Source organism: Heterocephalus glaber, unplaced genomic scaffold (assembly GCF_053883595.1).
Source record: "Heterocephalus glaber isolate CG9 unplaced genomic scaffold, H.glaber_assembly_v1.0 deba00001463, whole genome shotgun sequence".
NCBI lineage: Eukaryota > Metazoa > Chordata > Mammalia > Rodentia > Bathyergidae > Heterocephalus > Heterocephalus glaber.
In genome coordinates, this window is record NW_028258310.1 from 15,181,375 (window position 1) to 15,202,477 (window position 21,103).

At 35.9% G+C, this 21,103-nt stretch overlaps 1 long non-coding RNA gene across 2 annotated transcripts in view; it reads left to right on the forward strand.

The window, feature by feature from the left end:
• The window catches only part of LOC147826679 (uncharacterized), an 80,283-nt gene that overhangs the window by 18,490 nt on the left and 40,690 nt on the right, over nucleotides 1–21,103 (forward strand). The window lies entirely within an intron of this gene.

Genomic DNA, 21,103 nt, shown 5'->3' on the forward strand with positions numbered 1-21,103 from the left:
ATTTGTACTTAATGCACATCTGTGATAATTGGATTTACCTTAAAATTACCCACTGCACCATGGTGCCTTCACTTCTCATCTATTTATTTTGTAGTTATGTCTTAAAATATATTTCAAATGATTGAATTCAGAGATGTTCTTGAAGCAGAGAGTCCTGTAACTACACTGTTTTAAGAGAAAATTTGTTGATTTTACAAGAATCACAAAAATGTCTTGGCATAAGATCTAAAATTCTCCCCTCCTCAAATATGTTATACACAGAATATAATTTGCTTAAAAGCAGGAGGTTGTCAAGGTGTCTCTAAAATCCAACAGCCATTTAACTCTCATTTTATATATTAAATAACACTCACTACTCCAGCATTCACTCACATATCCTGACTGTCCATCAGTCTTGTAGACTTCCATCAGAACCACATTAGGTGGCATTCACTGAAATATAATATGCCAAACAATTCACTCCTGTGAATTTCCCACTTTCCCCCTGAACCTGACCTCATATTGATTTCCTCTCATAGTAATATGTCTTCTTTATAAACAGAAATCTGTTCCTTTGCACTAAAACAGGTATATGACAATTAGATGAAAAGAGGATCAGTCAGAGAAGAGCCTGTGACTTTGAGATGAGCCTGTGACTTTATTATTGACTCTTTTCTAAACAGATTCTTTAGGTCTCATTTAGTTGAGTATTGCATAGAAAGAAACCATGGTATGTGCTAGTAATTAAAATAATATTGATAGCAAGTCAGTGTTTACAGACATTTTCAGGTAAGTGCAGAAATGTGGGACACAGTGACGTGCCTAAGGATCCAGACCGTAAGAATTTTGGTTGTTAGGAAATATAGAAAATATTAGTGAGAGATGAGGTTCTGTATTGGTGTTCAGGGCATGAAAGATCTAGATTTATGTAAAGGAATCTGGGTTATATCCCTCTGCAGTGGGGATCTGCTGAACAGTACTAAGCAAAAAAATGATATCAATACTAGAAAGTTTCCCTGGACATATGGTATAAAACTGAAATAAAGAGCTTGATTATCATCAGACTCCTAACAGTGTGGATTTAGAAAATCTTCACTATTTCCTGGACCTGTATGCTTTTGGTATTATTTAACTGAAGGCCTAGAGGACTTTCAGTTCTTCAGCAGCTTTGCAACACTGGTGTTGTGCTTGGAACATGGGGATGGTTGGCTTGGTTGAAGTTGAGAACACTTGGCTGCACTGGGTCTCTCAATGGAATTCGGCTCCTTTTTCCAAGGAGCTTCAAGCCACTTGAAATCAGTTGAAATTGGGTCAGTTTGTCATCATTCAGATAAAACCACAAGAGTGGCTGATCAACTGTTGTCTAGAGAGAAATCCCAACTCAAACATGGAAAATGAAGTTTGTGAATCATAGCACCAGCTTGGCTTTAGTCCTGAGACAAACAAAACTTTCATCAGTAAAAATATATTTAGTAGATTCATAACCAATTTTTATTCTGTTTGATGTACCTCAGTTCTAGAAGCAGAGTGCCATCCATAGACCTAAAGAGAACAATTCTCCCTCTATTTCTAGAACCAGACAGTGAGTTTAGTGTTTGCCTTAGTTTCTCCAAATGTGTGATTTTGGACAAATCACTTAAATGCTCATCTTCTTCACCTTAAAAATAAAGAAATTAAAAAATGAAATGGACTAAATCTTCCAGGGAGGGTTGATAAGCCCTAGCAAGTCAGGAACTATGACTATCATCTCCCTGGTGAGAAGCATAGAATTAGGCACATGGCAGTAGTCTAACAGGTGTTTTTAGAAGTGACAGGTAAATGAGGAGAACTAAATGATATATCATGAAAAGGCTTTGTCAGCCACAAAATGCTCTGGCAGGATGCTTCAGATTCTAACTGCAATAAAAAAATTACTCAGGTTCACATCAAAAGGACATCAGATATGAAAGATCTCCAAACACTTTTTCTGTCATATCAAAAAGTAACAGCTGAGCTAATTGTCTTATTATTTGTGAGACCACCATGTACATATCACATGCATTTCCTGTAGCAAGTCTATGAAGGAGGATTATCATTAATCCAGTTTGCAGATGAAGGAACAAGCCTGAGGTAGGTTAAGCAAACTCCCCAGTATAACATATACACAGTGGTGACGCTAAGACTCAAACCATGTCTGTCTGACTCCAAAGTCCATAATATTCTATTTCTCAAGTGAAAACTGAGACTTTCTTTTAAATCTCAAACATTGCTATTAAAAAAAAAATCAAACCTCAAACTGTCATGTCCCTCAGAATGAGTAGAATTCAGGAATGGAATTATTGAATTAAATAGAGCAACATATATAAATCAGTAGATGACTTTTTCAATCCCAACTCTGAAACTCTATTAATACTGTTTCTAAGGACTCAATTTATTTCCTATTTCTATATAAAATCAATGTGTGAGAGGTGACTGGATTTTGCATTCACAAATCAGAGCTTTTTTAATCTATTATTCTTCATCTGAAAAGCATAAAATTTTCCTTGAAGGACTAATACCCTTCTATAGAAGATTATACCTTATACCAGAATACTGTATGCAATTATTTAATATATTTTTGGTGTTTTCAGAAGTTGAAACTATTATCTTATAAAGGAAAATGTGAAAAATATTGCCTAAAGGAAGCCTACTTAAAGAAGTTCAAGTCAAGCAAAAGAGAATTTTATTATTAAACACAAGGAGAAATTGATAATTGCCTATCTCATCCACCTTTCCTCACTTCTCCTGTTTCCTCTTTTCTCACTTCTCTCCTTCCCTCCTTCCTCCCCCTTCATCTTCTCATCTTTCCTCCTGCTCCCAAGTCCAACTCATTCCTTTAATGATGGTCCACTCTGGCTCCTCAGTGGCATGGCAGCCTCATCTCCTAAACCTGTCTTCTCAAACCCAACTTAAACAGCGTTGGAGACATGATTTGAAAAACATGGGAAAATAATGTAGTGAAGGATCTATTCTTTTCTAATCATGCATGGCCAGGGAGGTTGGATTTGTGAATCATATTGCATATCACATTTAATGGAAAGTCCAGGTTCTCTAATAATCAGGTTTGGCTTTGTAGAAAGCACTTGACAACACTTATGAAAGGATAGCTATTGTGAAAATACATTACAAATGGCAGCATTATTAAAAAATGGTGAGCCATGCTCTGAAAGGAAGATATGAATGTCATAGTTATATATAATTTAAAGATCATTGAATGTAAATTATCAACTTTAAATGCAAAGGCCATATTTGCAAAATATTAAGTTCATGTATAGACCTTAGGAAAAACCAGTATGTGCTATTCTTTTAATGCATTTTTAAAATTATAGAGTGAAAGTATATTGACCTAAAACAATTTTCTGAATTATGAAAAATCAGTTACAAAATTAACTGTTTTTTGACTGCTTTACAAAAATATCTGAAGTCCATATTGTTGGAAAATACATGTACTATAATTTAAAAAAATTATAATTGGTGTAGCCTTTTGTGGCATCCACTTACTTGTGTTTTATTGAACCAAAGTAATTAAAATATATTTTATAAGCTATAGAAATTTATATTTCTATTAGCATCTAAGCAGCTTTTAAGGAAAATAAGAACTCATGTAACTGTTGCCATGAGATATTTGTTTTCTTTCTTCTACCCAATTTTCATGAAATATTTCAATCTTTCTTCTCTGTGCCAATTTTCTTTGTTATTGTTATTGCTACTAGGTGCAATGTATGACACTGGTTACTGAGGTGTGCTGATGACTCTAGCATTTCTTAATGGTTTTGTTGAGGGTTCAAGGACCTGAGATATGAGATGAATTTGAAAAGAATAAATTGTAATGCATGCTTAAAACATTCTTATTTTCTTTTCTTGGATCCTGTAGAGTATCCAAGAATATATAAATGTCTTTCAGTCCTCTGGGCAACTGAAAATGAAAAGCTGCCACAGGAAGAATCAACTGCACAAAAACTGATTAATATGAAATGGCTAATTGGACTGAACCCCAGGAGAAAATACAGAAAGCTGAGAGATGGAAATGTGCATATTGCTCTGTTCTAGAAAAATGAAAGCCTTCTCTGGTTTACATTTCTTCTTATTAATTTGCTGCCTGGTCTATTGTCATAGCCCATTCTATTCTGTTTGTGGTCTCCAGAAGGGTAACTTGGGGGCCCCTAATAGGGAATGACAAGTAGCAAATATCAGTCAACTGTTCCACTGTTCCTTTTCTATTAATCTCTCCTCTGCAAAGATTAGTCAAAGTACTTAACTGGGAAAACTAGGAGGAAACACAGGCAGCATGGATATCAAATTAAGCCTTACCTTTTGAAAACGAAATAAAAAAGAATTTGGTTGAGTGTAGAAAAAAGTATTTACAAAAACAGATTACATTTGACCAGTTTAAGCACTACACAAAGCAGAATAGTCTGTGCATTTGGGCTTCTATGGCTTTAATTGAACTTGTGAAGAACTGAATGTTTTATAGATTATTTGATTCTTAGCTCAAGTTTGAGCTGGAAAATAAAATATCCTGCCCATTCAGGCTTTTTTACAAACTCAGTTTTTATGTCTTTTTTTTCTTAAAGAAGTTCTGCTTCATTATTTTTACAAATACCTCATAAGTACAAGGAATACATTTTCAGCAATTCTCTATGTTCATTGAATTCAAAAGTCCCTCTCCTCCTCTAAGCCCTCATATTAAAGTAACCACAGAGTACCATGTAATGGGAGCTTGGAAAAGCCTTAGGAAAGGAGTAGGGATAGAGTGACTCAGTTTATTCCCTATGTGCCAGAGAAAGAAACCTGGTTCTCTGTTAAGCTTGATCCTTTTTCTTTTGCACAAACCATCTGTTTAAGTCACCACCCACCTCCTGCCTGTATTGTCAAGAAGTGCTAATTAGAGAGAGGGTTGTTGTGATAACCCATTTATTGAGCTCTTGCTATATGCTAAACATTGAGGTAAATGCTTTACATTAATTATTTGATTTGGCCTTTGAATGACTGACTATATATATATAGAGAGAGAGAGAGCGAGTGAGAGAGAGAGAGTAGATAAGGAAATTATGTATAACTCTTGATATTGAAGTAAGTTACTTTGGAACATAAAAAGATTCTATAGCATGACTTGTGTCCAGAATAGGTTTTTTTTATGTCTCCCTGAATCCACTCTGTAAAATGACTTTAGGTAGTTGTGGTGTTGAGTTGGGAGTGGAGCATATTTGGAAGTAGAGACTAGGGAATTATAATTTTGGAATGAAAAGAATCTTTATATTATTATTTCTTTACTTTATAAAGTCAGCCACCTCCCTTCTAACACAGCACCATAATTTCACATTCAAAGCACAGATATTAATATGCATCCAACAAAATATTTTATGTTTTCAATGCTTAGATGATCCCTTTTAATGGTTTTTAGCCAGCACCAAAAAGCCAACATTATAAGAGATGAAATGTACTGGTATTGTTAACACATATTTCCCATTCAGATAGTCTGATTCCAAAACGTATTTTTTAAAAAAATCTTTACCGTTCAAATCATGGTCTTGTACCAGCAACATTGATATAAACTGACTGAGTCTTAGAAATGCAGAATCCCAGGCTCCAACACAGGCCTACTGGAGCATAATCTGCATTTTAACAAGATCCTCTTGTGATTGGTGTATACATGAGAACGCAGTCACATGTGTCACACTTATTGCACACCTTTGGAATGGTTTGGGGCATGCAGAAGTTTGCTAAGCTCTGGAAGAGCTTTGAATTTCAGCCACAGTTAGTTTTTACTTCAGGCTTTAGAGATTTCTAGGAGATAAATGATATCAGGTCAAGGATGGAGAAATGTCTCTCAAGAGTTGAAGAATACTCAACTACCTTGGGTGTAAAATATCAGGAATGAAACACCTTTTGGTGTCCACTGAATCTTTACTGTCTGCTCTGAATTCAAGGTTGCCTGAACCTTTACAAAATCATTCTGGTACTTCCATTCTTTATCTCTTTATAGCACTCTCCATATACTCTCTAAGTGTTTTAATAAAAGAGCAAGAAGCACCTTAGAGTGTTCGTAAAAATAGGTATTGTTTTTCTTTCTTGTTTTCTCTCAACTTCTGCTTCTGGACAAGGAAAGGTCCTATGGAAGACCAGAAATGCCTCTTTCATGCTTATTTGAAACTACTTCATTTTGCTTTTTTCATAGTAACCGCCAAAGGTCTAAACTTTTTGTCTTTTATGTGCATTGTCTCATCTTTACTTATAATGACAATAAGCCAGCACCTACAGTGGAAAGTGGACATTTCAAAAGCAGTTTGTTTGGCAATTAAGACTGCTACACTTTCTAAGGCAAAATAGTTAAAATGTCTGTTGAAATAAACATGACATACATCAATTAATAAGTTTTCAGGGCAGGGATTTAGCTCAGTGGTTCTGCCACTTGCCTCGCAAGCGCAAGGTCCTGAGTTCGATCCCTGGTACCAAAAAAAATTAATATGTTTTCTTTGGAGATTATAAGTAGGTTTCTACTGTTGCAGTCAGTTACACATTTTTATTTTGTGTCTGTAGCCATTTTTGAACATTTGATATGGAAACCTCTTTGCTGGGCTTCCTTGACCTGCTCTCCTAAAGAACATAGAAGAAGGTCTTTAAAGAAAGTAAGAAGCAATGATGCATCTTTGGCAACCATACTTTCAATATTTTGCTTTTCTTTCATTCTTATAAATCATCTTTTGGCAATGTTTATATTAATAGCTATCATTTTAATAATGTTTATTTTTTGGCACTGTGTGCTTCAGGGCCTCTGGGTGTCTGAACAGAATTTACTCAACAAAGTGACAAAATTAACCAAATAAGACAATAAGCCCAAATAAAGAGCACATAAGCCTAGAGCAGAGAATAAAGTAATATAGGAAATGATAATGCTGACTTGCCCCTAACTATGTAGAAATGAAGCAGTCATATTTTGGGGCTGCAGCTGTTCATCTGAACGTGTCTTGCAGCCTGCTGGGCAGGGATGCCATCATCCAGATTTTCCTGGGGATTGCGTTGTTCTCTGCTAAGAGTAATTTCTTCCTCTAATAGCAAGACTTTTTCAGAATACATCATGTTAGCTGTCTAGATATCTTTTGAGTTTAAATGGACTTGAGAGGATGTCAGGTTATCCTCTGGGTTCCAATTCCAACTATGTCACTCTCCAGCTCTGTTACCTGAGAATCAGTCTCTGTTTTCATTGATGAAATGACAAGTATATCATAGGGGGTTTGAGAGGAATTGATGACTCTAGTTTTTAAAAATATTTATTATCAGAACTATTATTATTTTGCTACAGTCATCCAAGGTGACAGTAGAATTGCTAGCAAAAAATCAGGGTCAAGTGTCAGCCACCCATTTGGGAACCACAGGGAATCTGATAGAGTGGACAAAGCGGTGTGGGGTGGGAAGGAAGTGAGTGCTGTTTCAAGGCTCCAGGGGATTGTGGGATTTGTTGGTGTATGCATGGAAGATGGCTGGCTGATGCAAACACATCTATTGTGAATATCTAAATTGTAGTTGAGAAAACAGACTATCCCATACTGGAAATATCTCTAATACTAGAAAGAAAGGGATGTGGGCTATCTAGTAGTCTGTTTTACTTTTTTCTGCAAGATAATAGTTTATTTTTCATTACATCCAAAATCCAATGAAATGCTACTATTCAGTCAGTAATATTTTGGTGTATGAAGGGCTTAAGGCTATAAGGATTATATCCAAGTGGAAGGACAGTTTATAAAACAAATAAATGCCAGTTAAACAATAGAAACTTTAGTAGAGGTAGGAGAAGTATAAGTATTTCAAGAACTTGTCAAGGATCCCCTTCCAACACACTCCAGAACTACTCTCCCAGTCCTAAGGGTTCTTTAAAGTGTCTCACCCTCATCCCCACAGAGTCCTGCCTGAGAGTGATTACCTGGAACCAAAGCCCTGTCCTCAGTTCACTCAATATTACTGGGCACTCTTTTCTTCAAACTGATTATTAATTACTTGAAAAGAATTCTGCCTTTGGGTGAAGTCATGTTGCTTTCACTTATGTTTCTAGATTTTCTTGCAGTCCTCTTCCAGATCTCTGCTTTCAATTGTTGAAATTGTTTGCTCTCACTTTTATTTTTAAGTAAAGGTTTACTAAGCACCTGTAATGAGTCATCTATTCTGGTAGTCCTTGGTGGTACAGCAGTAAACCTGACAGGCAGGTGGTTGTCCCAGAGGTAAACTCGTCATAGAGGACGGTAATTACAGCAATATTACTTGCTCTTCCTTAAACATCTGCACTATCTCATGAAGGCAATGGTGTTGCAGAATTAGATCTATCACTTTTTAAATCTTTAATTTTGATGTATTACAAGTCACAAAGTATCCTACCATTTTTCTCGCAGTGACATATATTTCCATCTGGCTGATAACTCTCACTGAGTATGGACATAGAACAGTAGCCACTGCATGTCCACCAATGCTACCAGTCTTAACTGGAGAACATGTTTTCTTTTCTACTGATGTGTTTTTTATCACAATGTAGCAGCAAGAAGGCTGAACTAGGATTCAGAATTGCTGGACTCTGTTTGCCACATATTTGCTGCATGGCTTTAGTTGAGTCATCTGTTATCTTCAGTTTCCACATTGATTGAAAGTAAAAATGTAATATATGGTAGCACAGGTCCAAGGCTGATGTAAAAAACAAGTAAGTATGTAGCTATACTAAGCCTTTGTTCATAAACTCGGATGTGCAATACAAAAATCAAATACTTTTATTTAAATTAAATCTGGTGAAATTTGAATCCATACCCTCATCCCAGGGCCTGGCAGAAAAGTTATTCTCAGTCACTCTGGGGCTCCACTCTCTCTATAGTATCTTGAACTACTTTGTCAGAACCAGGACTCAAGAGAGAGTCTTCAGGTTATCTAAGCTTGTCAACTCTGGTTCATGATGGGATAGAACCATTGTCCCTACCCTATGTGCCTTCCTCAAATTCCTGACCTACAGACACGGGAACACTTGTGGAGGCTCAGATCTCTATGCCTAAGGTTTAGCCTCCCCTTTGCGCACGTCTTGATCATCCTGTCTCCACATATATATCTGCCACTTCTCACTGAGGGTGGTATTCTCCTTTCTTCCCACTTTCTCTAGAACACAAAACATAATGTTTTTTAAAAATATTCTGAGGCTTTTGACAAAAACAGGAAGATCCACTGATCTCAAGCAGCTTTTTCTTTGCTTTCCACCTTGAAAAACAGGCCTGAGGCAAGAAGCCCAGAAAATACAAAGGGCCAGGATTCTTACTCAGAAGATGAACATAAAAATATGCATTATTCATATCTTTAAGGCAACCAATACAAATTCATATATTAATAAATTATCTTTTCAAAGGGCAGTTAAGACATAAAAATTCCAATATATTCTTTAGGATATGTTCTTGGAATTCCTCCAAGTCACAGGCACCTTGTGGAACAGTGAGTTACTAACCAGAGAAGAGCCACATCTCTCGCAGTTCACAGGCACTGCTCTCTTCCAGTTGTGGGTCAAGTCATGGTCGTTCTGTGGTAGATTTCAGCTTTGCAGAAGCCTCTAGAGCCAGCATCACTGAGGATTTGATTAAACTCTGCCAAGGCCCAATAGACTGGAATGCTTCATAATTTTCTTGGCAGAACACATAGGTAATCTTTTAACAGGCTGCAGAAAACAAGTTGGGAAAAGGCATGTTACTCTGTGGGGATAGCTACCTTTTCTTAGTATCTGGAACGCATTTCTCTACCTTCTTCACTACCTACCAAATATTCACCAAAATGGACTTTGGTGGTAATAGGACATTTAATTTAAAAAACACTATTATTTTATTACTGGCACTGAGCCAGATTTGTGCCTAGAATGTAACATAGTTTTTAACTATTGCAATAGGTTAAACTATGGCTCCCTTTGAAAATTACGTCCCTCAAAAAGATATGACCAACTTCTCATCACTATCAGTGAATGTAAAGTTTTTGAGAACTAAGTTCTTTCCATATGTATAGTATGTTAAATAATGTCTTTTTAAAATTCATGCCCATATGAAACCTATTTAAAACTAAAGTCTTTGAAGAAGCAATTAGTTAATAAAAATGAGTTCATACTGGATTAGTATAGACCTTAAATGGAAGGACAGAAGCCCTTCTAAGAAGAGTAACAGTAACACAGAGAAAGGAGGTTATGTGAGGCCGGAGGCTGATGAAGGCTAGGAGTCAACTGAAGGTGGATGAGGGAAGGAAGGGCTCCCTTCTAGAGGCTTCAGAGGTAGCATTGCCTGACAGCAGCTTCATCTCAGACCTCTGGCCTCTAGAACTGTGAGAAAACCGATTTCTACTCTTTTGAGCTGGTTAGTGGTATTTTGCTGTAATAGTTGGTGGAAAATAATGTAAGATATGATTTAACATCTTGAGAAAATTCCACTGTAAATCTATAGCCTTGTTTCCTTACAAAAGAAAAACAGGGGAGGTTTGAGACACACAACCCCGGAAGTGAAGACAGAGACTGCCGATGTGTCTACAATACAAAGAATACAAAAAGTCTTCTGATATCCACCAAAAACTAAAGAAGAGGCAGGAATGACTTCCCACAATGCATTGTGAGGAAACAAAACTGCCAACACTGAATAAGCACCTCTAGAACTGAGAGAGAGTCCATTTCCATTGTTTTAAGCCATCATGTTTTTTTGGGGTTTTTTTGGTACTGGGGATCGAACTTGAGTCCTTGCGCTTGCACAGCAGGCAGCGAAACCACTGAGCTAAATCCCCGGCCCAGTCATCATGTTTATTGTAGCAGCCCTAGGGCACTAACATAACCATTTAATTCTGATAATAACACTGTGATAACTGATATTATCCCCACGTTACTAAAGTGGAAATTTAAAAGAAAGAGTGGTTAACTAGTTTGTTGATACCACACAAATTTTAAGTACACAGCTGGAATTCAAACTCAGAGTTTAGGTCCAGTTCTCCTAGGTTCTGCTGTCCATGTATTTAATACTATCACTGAATCATTTGCTACTATTTGCTGAAGTAATTTCTTTTTCTGTTTTTCAGAAGTGCCATAAAAATAAAAGAAAGAGCTCATTTTTTCTTGAGACATATTTAAGGGAAGTGGAGAAAAGCATTTACTTCCAATCCTAACATCCATTCAACTAACAATGATCAGGTTATCTTTTATTAGGGTACTATTATGTTTCAGGAACTATGCAGAACAGTGGGGACACAAAGGGGGATAAGCTACAGTTCGTATCTCTAAAGCCTTCACCTGTGATAAGTGAGAAAAGCCAATGATTCCCAGGATGCTACTGAGAGGCACCTGCAGCAACATTCTGAGCATTGATAGATAAATGATACTTGCCAGAGATAGCAATATCATGGAAAGTTAAAAGGGACTCAGACAGGCAGAGAAAAGTGCAAAATTGGCAGGGCTTGGGGAGGGCATGGCAAGGGGCATTCTCAACTGAAGGAGTGGCATGTAGGTGAGAATACAAACATTAATAGTGATGTTTCCAGGGGTCCAGGCAAGAACAGAGACAAGAGCCAGCTTTAGGAAGAATTCTGCATGTCACAATAAAATTTATTCTCAACCAAGAGGAAAACCATGGAAAGAAGTAAGAAAATGGAATATTTTAGTGATATATCTTTAAACTAGTAATATCTCAGTCTTTCAGATGCATTGAGCTAAAAGAGCAAGACAGTGATGAGATTTTAATATATTATTTTTGTTTTAAACATAAGCTTCATTAATATATGTCAATGAAAAATTGTACTAGACAAGTTAAGCAGGATTTATTCTGGACTTCTGTGATGTGGAAGACAGATTGAACTCAACTCCATTGAAACAAAAGATAGTATTTTTAAGCCCTGATGTGAGACAGTGGAAAAGCACATTAGTGGGAAACTGGTCATTGTGATAAGGCCATTTGTTGTCACAGAAGTTAGGCTTTCTTGTGAACTGACTGTTTATGTCCCTGAAAATTCTTATATTGCAACTGTACTCCTCAATATGATTGTACTAGAAGGGGGATCCTCTGAGAAAAATTAGGATTAGATAAAGTCATAAGGATGACACTCTCATGAATGAGATTAGTGGCCTTGAAGCATCCTGAGAGAACTTGCTTCTCTCTGCTCTGCCATATGAAAATACAACCAGAAGTTAGCAGTCTACAGCCTGGAAGAGGAACTTAACTAGATAGAACTCAATCATGCCAACAACTTGTTCCCAGACTCCAGAAGATTCTGCAACTGGTGTCATTTGGGGACCCTGGTGGGATAGTACCAGATGAGTTCAAGGCAGGACCTGTTGCGCACTCTGGACACAATCCTCACCCATATCCACTTAGCTGCCCAGATCTTTCACCCAGAATTGCTGTGATGGGTAAGTCTCCAGCCCTCGCAACTCCTCTCTCTTTTTTCTCCACCCTATAGGCAAAACTTCCTTTCTTTTCCCATTCTCTTTCTTTTACTTTTCCTCTCTGTCTCTCTCCCTTAACTTCTTCACTTTTAAAGATCAAAGGGCACAAACTCAGCCAGATTTCTCGTGGCTTTCCTTCTTGGGTGACTGGGAATCCCTGGACTTTGTAGGTCTAAGTGGCAGTTAGACAGCAGTCGACTCCATCCTTGAGACCTGGTAGAGTTTCTAGATTCTGTGTAGAAGCCCACTGGTTCTCTCTTTCTTGAAGCTCTTTATTTTTCTTCTTTCTTTTCTCTATGTTTTAGAGGCCATTCAAGTCAGGGAACTAGATATCCTTTGTGGAACAACCCCTCCATGGTCACATGGGTTTGATTTGGGTTGTAGGAGTCCTCATTAGGATTTGCTCACAATGGGATTTGGCTCCTCTGGCTGACAGTTCACATGAAAGAGTGAAAGAACTGCTATGAAAAATGAGAAATGTGTTTAAGTCCCCTAAATGAATGTGTTATTTTTCTTTTTTTTCTCTTTCCTCCCTTTTCCTTTCTCACTGTGTCTCCCATTGTTTTCTCTCTCCTTTTCATCTCTTCCTTTAGTATTTAAGCTGCCATTTGACAGGGAAGTTTCTGTCTTGTAATCTGTGTTATTACCTAGCAGAGAAGAGACATTAAGGTGCACAGAAAAACCAGAGTGTTTGAGAGAAGAGGCAGTAAATTACACAGAAAAAACAGGGCATTTGAGAAGGTCTCTGTTGTGATTCATGAGAGTAAAAGGCACTAACTCCATCCCAGTGTCTCTTAAGGAGACTATTGGTTTACTAATCTATTTATAATTATAACCCTGTAACTATGAAAAAGATAATTTGTTACGGTATACCATATGGCCTAGGTATCTGAAAGTACACTCAAAGTAATGTAACTTTGTGGATTTTTTTTTAGTGTTTATAACAATTGTTAATTTCATGTAATTGTTTTATGTGTTCTTTTGTCTGTGAGTTTGGCTGTTAATCTGTAGTAATTTGATTAAGGCTAAAAATCTCGGATGCCTGGAAGCAATTGTTCCATTGGAAACTTATCTGGCATTCTGATTCTCAGCCAAAACACTTTCATAATATTGACTCCTGCTCTAGTCCCTTCACCCAGGTAAACTTGCCCCAGGATTCTTAAAATAGCTTTTAGCTAGTCCTGCTACTGCTTCATTTTAACATTATAAATTCATCTTAATGTTGTTTTTTTCTTTCCTTTGATTCTGTGTACTTATGTATTCTCCTTTGACCTGTATGCCTAAGTTAAAACATTTTTAATAGGTATCTTATGATAATTCTTAGGGATAATATATAGAATCTTTTGGCTAATTTTTCCCTTCTTCTTACTGTCTTTACTGAAGAAATTGGTTATGTAGATACCCATGGGTTAACTCTCAGACTCATTTGGGACTGAAGGAAAAATAAAGAAAAAAAGACCTTTTAACATCTGAGCTTCTACTGTGTAAATTGCTTGGCTCAAGGCTTACATGAAAGTTGAATATTAAAGTTTAGTAACATGAAGTTTATATGATGTTGGTTCAAGTTTGTGGGTTTTTTTGTATGTTTGTGCTGAATTTGGGTATGTATGTGTCTACATGACCAAATTCCCCAAGAAATTCTACTTAAATTGGTATATAGGTAAATAAATGCTCATAAAATTAGCCAATATACCCATGTGTTCACATGATTTAAGTAAATATCTAACAAATGAGTTAATTTAAATTTGTTGGTAAATTGGGAGTGGTAATGCTCACCTGTAATCTCAGCACTCTGGGAGGATGAAGCAAGAGGATAGCAAGGTGGAGCCATCTGAGAAATTTAGTCACTTAGACACTAAGAATGAAAAATAAAAAAGGACTGAGAATGTAACCAAGTGCAACCCCTGAGTTCAATCTTCAGTACCCCCCCCCACAAAATACTGATAAAATAAAAATATCTTTAAAATATTTATTATTTGTTTTGCTTAGGTTGCTAGCTAATCAGGATGATATTTCTCTTTTTAAAAATCCGACCACAATACTCATTGCATCCTATATAAAAAGTAAAGCCACTTTTAGAGTTTTTCTTACACAAAGAAGTAATTTAAAATCTTAACTATGCCTTTCTGATATTCTTGATTTTCATGAGCAATTTATGATGGGTAAATTAGGCAAATATAAATAGCAAACATCTTATAAATGCTTACAAGAGAACACCTGGGTCAGAAGTTGCTAAATATAAATTAAAGTACTCTTGACTTCTTAAATAAAAACCCAATATGTTTGAGTCTATTAAGTGTGTTTTAGTATATTGTAAACCTATAGGAAAACAGTTTAAAGTTGCTAAGTCATTAAAATATAATATTAAGAATTAAACATTTTAATGTATAAGTCTATATGCAAAGAATTAAAATATAAGCTATGCATTTATGATAAAACTAAAAAGCATAAGTATTCTATCTTATTAAAAAATAATTTGTCTAAATTTAGAAATTGTGTGAATTTGCTATAATTAAGAAAGCTATTTAGAGTTTTAGAGTTTTCTAAAGTCAAAATGCAATAGTAGAAGAGCAGAATTTATTTCTTTGTGTTTGAAGCAACAAAATTTTCTTAAAATATCAGGGGGCTCTTAGTTGTGTTTATAAAAATATCTTAATGGACAAAAATTTTGTTTTATTGAGATAATTTCTTAGATTTTTGCTCTTTGCTTTTTGACAGTTGAAATTTTTTATTCATTTTGTATATATAATCACAGTATCAGCAAATATAAAGAAATACAACTGTACTAACATAGAAAAAAGTAATAAACTAAAACTTTATATTGTGGTTTTCTATGCCATGCTGTCTTTGTTATACTTTTGATTTTTAGGTTTTGTTTAATTGTCTATTGCAAAACATTTTAAGGCCACATTATATCTCTATTTGAAAAAAATCTATTATGTTAGGTTATTATAGTATATTTGACACTATATAATTGTGAATAGAGATGTATGTACATCTGAGGACTGCATATACTTTGTAGGTACCTTGTCTAAAAGTTATGCAAAGTTTGTAAAATTGAAGGTATATGTGTTTTATACATGCAAGGTAAACAATAAATACTCCCTTTTATACAGTATGTATAGAATCTGGACCTTCAACATATAAAATGGTCATTGAAATGATTGATATCTTTGCCATTTGTATTTAGGATAACTCACTGAGAAAAAAACCCTTCAATTTCTACAGTCCTGCCATTTGAAACTTGTTCCACCTGTTTACTTTAATTAGATAAATTTTATAAGATGCACTTGTACATTAGGAAATAAGTCTATCCATGGTCACTAGCACTGTCTACTAAAATTTTAAGTGGTTTAATGCTATTATTTGATTTGTGTCTGTGATGTAAACCTACGTGGACCTGTTAAAGTCAGAGCCATATAATTAAAGTTATTCTCTTGAGTGATGGATTTTAAATTTTTGGTAAAATAGTAAGGGGATTCTGATGGTCCTTATATAATTCTGTCAGTCATAATTCAGTATAAAATGAAAATAACGAGATTGTTTTGTTAATTGCTAAATTTTTTTCAAAACTCTAACCATAGTTGTTCTAAGTCCTTTCTCATCCACAGTGTTGAGTCTTTTCTGAAACACTTGGAATGATGAGAAAGAACTTTAACAAGTACTCTTAGATATAGTTTTTTGACAAAACTAGACTTATGGTATGGTTCAGAATTAGTTGAGAGAATATGAACTGTATTTGTTTTGCTTATGTTAATTTTGTTTCATATTTTCCCTGTAAAACTTTATAACTGTTACCATGTTAACATTTGCAGAAGACTGACTCTACAGTGCCCATGTTGTCCCCTTTCTATCAGATAATGAGTTTGTTTTCCAACTTCCAAGGATAGGCAGGATCTGTGCCAATACATTATGAAAAATCAGCTAAGAGATCTTCACCCTTTTATCCGTAAGAATAAGAAAGATTAGGGGCAAAGGGGAAGGAAGTGGGAGGGCTAGGGAAAAGGATAGAAGGGAATGGGATTAATATGAGAAAATGGAAAAATAGGAACAAAATCTTTGTAAATAGGGAGGAATGGAAGGGTTGAATGGAGGGGTTGAAGGGAGGGCTGGGCAAGGGTGAAAAATAAGAACCAAGAGAGACTATGTAAAGGTGCCAATTTCCAATGATGAATGTCATTATATTGTATACCTAAAATGTACCAATGATTAGAATGAATAATCGATAATGCAAAATAGGAAGAAAAGGTCCAAAGGAGTAGGGGTAGTGGGAGGGGCAAGGGAAAGGAAAGAAGGGAAAGGAAAAATGTTGAGAAATGGAAATAAAGTCTTTGTAAATAGGGAAGGATGGAGGGGGTGAAGGGAGGGCTAGGAATGGGGAAAAAATAAGAACCAAGATGCATTATGTAAGGGTACAATTCCCAATGAGAAATGTAATTGTGTTGTATACCTACAATGTACCAATAAGAGAATTTAATAAAGAAAAAAAAAAGAATAAGAAAGATAAAATCTCTCAGAGCAGAGAGAGACAGGTACCATCACAAGGAGAAAGGGTAGATAAACTCTCAGGCATTAATTTATAATCTATTATTAAAAGTATGGAATGTGACTTCACCTACCTTTGTATTCTTTCAGCAATGTATTCATATTTACAAAGAAGAAATGTTTTTAAAAAATCTCATGACCAGTGGAAAATGACCAGATCCCACCCAACCCAATAAAAAGTTTGCCCCTTCTTTGTTAGGAGGCCAGCCTGATTTCTCTCTCTGGTTCAGTGTTCTCCTTTTAACTCTTCTTCTTTTCATGCTTCAGCCCTTTCCCCAGCCTCTCTTCCTTTTGAAATAGAAGCTTTGCCTGCAAATGCTTGTATTCCTTTGCTTGATTTTCATTTTTACTGATGCTGGCTCAGAACAGCTTATGTCCAGTATTTGATTCTGCAACTACCTGACCATGAGTAAATTACCTACTCTCATGGATCAAATTTTCTTAGCTGTAAACTGGGATACATAAAAACATGTTATATGATTTGTTTTCATATTTAGAAATCAAGTAAATAAAGTACTTAATAGATAATAATAGCTTTTATATTTTCTCTAAGACATGAATATTTGGCTAATTTAGGGAAGTATCTGACCGAGATTTTTAATCTGCTGCCAGTTGTATAGACTATGGGGCATCATACTTATCAAGTGACAGTGCTGCTTATTGTTCCATCCTGTGAAATTTTGGACACTAAAGCTTCTAAAAACAGTGCAAAGTGAGACAGTGCACAGAAATGGCATGTGCTCATCATTTGGGGCAACATTTTCTGTTTATTGGAATTGCTTCAGAGTTCACTTTAGCTGTGCCACGGATAAAAGGGTATCTAGAGGTACAATGAGGGCGGCTGTGCTCAGAGATCCAAGCACTTGTTTGTAAAGCTCCTCAAATGACATAAGTGAAGAGATTTTAAAACAAATAGAAGTCACTTTGATCCTCAGCTCCATTTCCAACTTTTATCTGTATTGATACCCAAAAGAGAGCCATTAAAATCGGCCATTGGCAGTACATCCATTTACAATAATGTATTCCAGTTGCATCACAACAAATTTCCATTTTGTTTCCCAAAGAGAATTTGCAAGGCATAAGCAAGAATAAATAATTAGAGGTTCAGAAAAGTCCTCATGCTGTCCTCAATAGCACTTATGTCCCTGAGGGCTGCATTTCTCTATTCAATCATGAAATTTTAGTCCTTTTTGCTCCTGTGGCTTCAACTCTGCTCGTCCTAATGGACTATTTCACTATATCTTTAAAGCATATATCCAGAAGATACAAATGGATGCTCTGCTTGGAATATTTTCATTACATTTTATTGCAAGCTTTGTTCAAGAGTAGTTTTGTACCTAATTTGGAGGACCTGCCCTGTCAGTTTCATTTTCCTCCAGGATGTTTTTCAGGCCAATTTTATTCAGCAATGAATTCTTTTTTAAAATTTTATTTTATCGGTACATTTTAGGTATACAGTATAATGACGTTCATCATTGAAAATTTGCACCTTTACATAATCTTTCTTGGTTCTTATTTTTTCCCCATTCCCCTGCCCTCCCTTCCACCCCTCCATCCCTCCCTATTTACAAAGACTTTGTTTCCATTTTTTCATTTTCTCATATTAATTCCCTTCCCTTCTTTCCTTTCCCTTACCCTCACAATTCCCCTTCCCCTTTGCCCCTTTTCTACCTATTTCACGTTATCTATTATACCTTTTAGTCCTTATTTACACTTTCAGTTTCACACATTACAGAAACTATTCAGTATTTACATGTGTGTCCTATTTATTTCATTTAAGAGTATCGCCTCAATGTGCATCCATTTAGCTATAACTGTCTCCAATTTCTCATTTTTGATGGCTGAGTAGTGCTCCATTTTATAAAAAAACACACTTTCTTTATAAAGTCTCCAGTTGATGGGCAATTGGGCTGCTTCCAGTTTTTAGCTGTTACAAATTGTGCTCCTATGAACATGGGTACACATATATCACTGTGGCATGATTCTTTTAATTCTTTAGGGAGGATAACCTGCAGGGGAATAGCTGGGTCAAATGGGACTTCTAGTCCTATTTCTCTGAGGTATCTCCATAATGATTTCCACAGTGGTTGCACCAGTCTACACTCCCATCAGCAGTGGAGCAGGGTTCCTCTTTCCTCAAGGCCCCGCCAGCATTTGTTAACAATTGGTTGATTACATGATAGCAGCCATTCTTTCGGGGGTGAGGTGAAATCTCAGCATATTTTCATTTGCATCTTTCAAATGACCAGTGATGTTGAAAATCTTTTCATATGTTTATTTGCTATTTCTACTTCTTTGTCTGAGAAATGTCTGTTCATTTCAGATGCCCATTTTCAGATTGGGTCTTTAAATTTGGGAGGTCTGATTTTTTAAAGTTCTTTATAGATTCTAGATAGTAGACCTTTGTCTGAGGAACAGCAGGAAAAACTTTTCCCACGTTGTGGGTTGTCTCTTAGCTCTGTTGGTGGTTTCTCTTGCTGTGCAGAAGCTTTTTAATAAGAAGAGATCCCACTTGGTGATTGTTTGTGCTAATCCACAGGAACTGAGGTTTTGTTCATAAAATCTTTTCCTACACCAAAGTCTTCAAGAGTTCTACCTAACCTCTGTTCCATCTGGATCAGCGTTTCTGTTTTAATATTTAGATCTTTAATCCATTTCAATTTTAGTTTAGTACATGGTGAGAGATATAGTTCTAGTTTTAATCTTTGGCAAGATGAAACTCAATTTTTCTAGAAACGTTTATTAAAGAGGCTATCTTTCCTCCAGTGAGGGTGTTTGGCTCCTTTGTCAAAGATGAGGTGGCTGAGTGTGTCTGCAGTTGTTTCTGCATCTTGTAATCTGTTCCACTGGTTCTCAGGTCTGTTTCTTTGCCAGTACAATGTTGTTTTTATCACAATAGCTTTGTATTATAGTTTCAAGTTAAGGCTTGTGATACCTCCTGCCATGTCTCTTTTGCCTAGAATAGCTTTTGCTATTCTGTGTCTCTTCTTGTTCCAAATGAATTTTTGGATTATTTTCTCAAGATCCGTGAAGTATGCTGCTGGAATTGAAATTGGGATTGCTTTGAATCTATATAACAGTTTTGGAAGTATGGCCATTTTCACTATGTTGATTCTTCCTACCCAGGAACAAGGGATGTCTTTCCATTTTCTGATATCATCTTCAATTTTTCTTTTCAGAGTGGTATAGTTTTTAAAGAAGAGGTCTTTGATTTCTTTTCTTAGGTTGATTCCTAGGTATTTCAGTTTTTTGGATGCTATTGTGAAAGGAATTGTTTGCCATATTTTCTCTCTTGGTGAGTCTGTTGTTCATGTACAGGAAAACTATTGTTTTTATGTGTTGATCTTGGATCCAGCTACTTTACTGAGTTTGGTTATTATGTGTAGAAGACTTTTGGTGGAGTTCTTGGGGTCTTCTATATAGAGTATCAGGTCATCTACAAATAATGACAGTTTGACTTCTTCCTTTCCTATCTTTATTCCTTTTATTTCTTTCTCTTTTCTAATTGCAGTGGCTAATGTTTCCAAGAGTATATTGAACAGGAGTGCTAATAGGGACATCCTTGTCTTGTTCCTGATTTTAGTGTGAGGAATTTCAGTTTTTGACCATTTAGTATGATATTGGCTGTTGGTTTTTCATAGATGGCTTTTATCAGATTGAGGTAGAGAATGTCAATTCTAATTTTTTGTAGGGTTTTCATCATCAATATGTGTAGGGTTTTGTCAAATGCTTTTTCTGCATCTGTTGAGATGATCATATGGTTTTTGTCCTTGGCTATGTTGATATAGTGTATTAGTTTGATTGATTTATATATGTTGAACCATTCCTGCATCCCTGAGATGAATTCCACTTGTGTAGGGTGTATGATCTTCATGATAATCTTCTACATTCTATTTGCCAGTATCTTATTAAGGACTTTTACATCTATGTTCATTAGTGAGGTTGGCCTATAGTTCTCTTTTTCAGTTGGGTCTTTCTCTGTTTTGGGGACCAAGGTGATGCCTGCTTCCAGGAATGAATTTGGGAGTATTGTTTCCTTTTCAATTTATTGAAAAATTTAAATAGTAGTGGCAGTAGTTCCTTTCTAATGTCTTGTAGAATTCAGCAGTGAAGCCATTAGGATCCAGGGTTTTCTTAGTT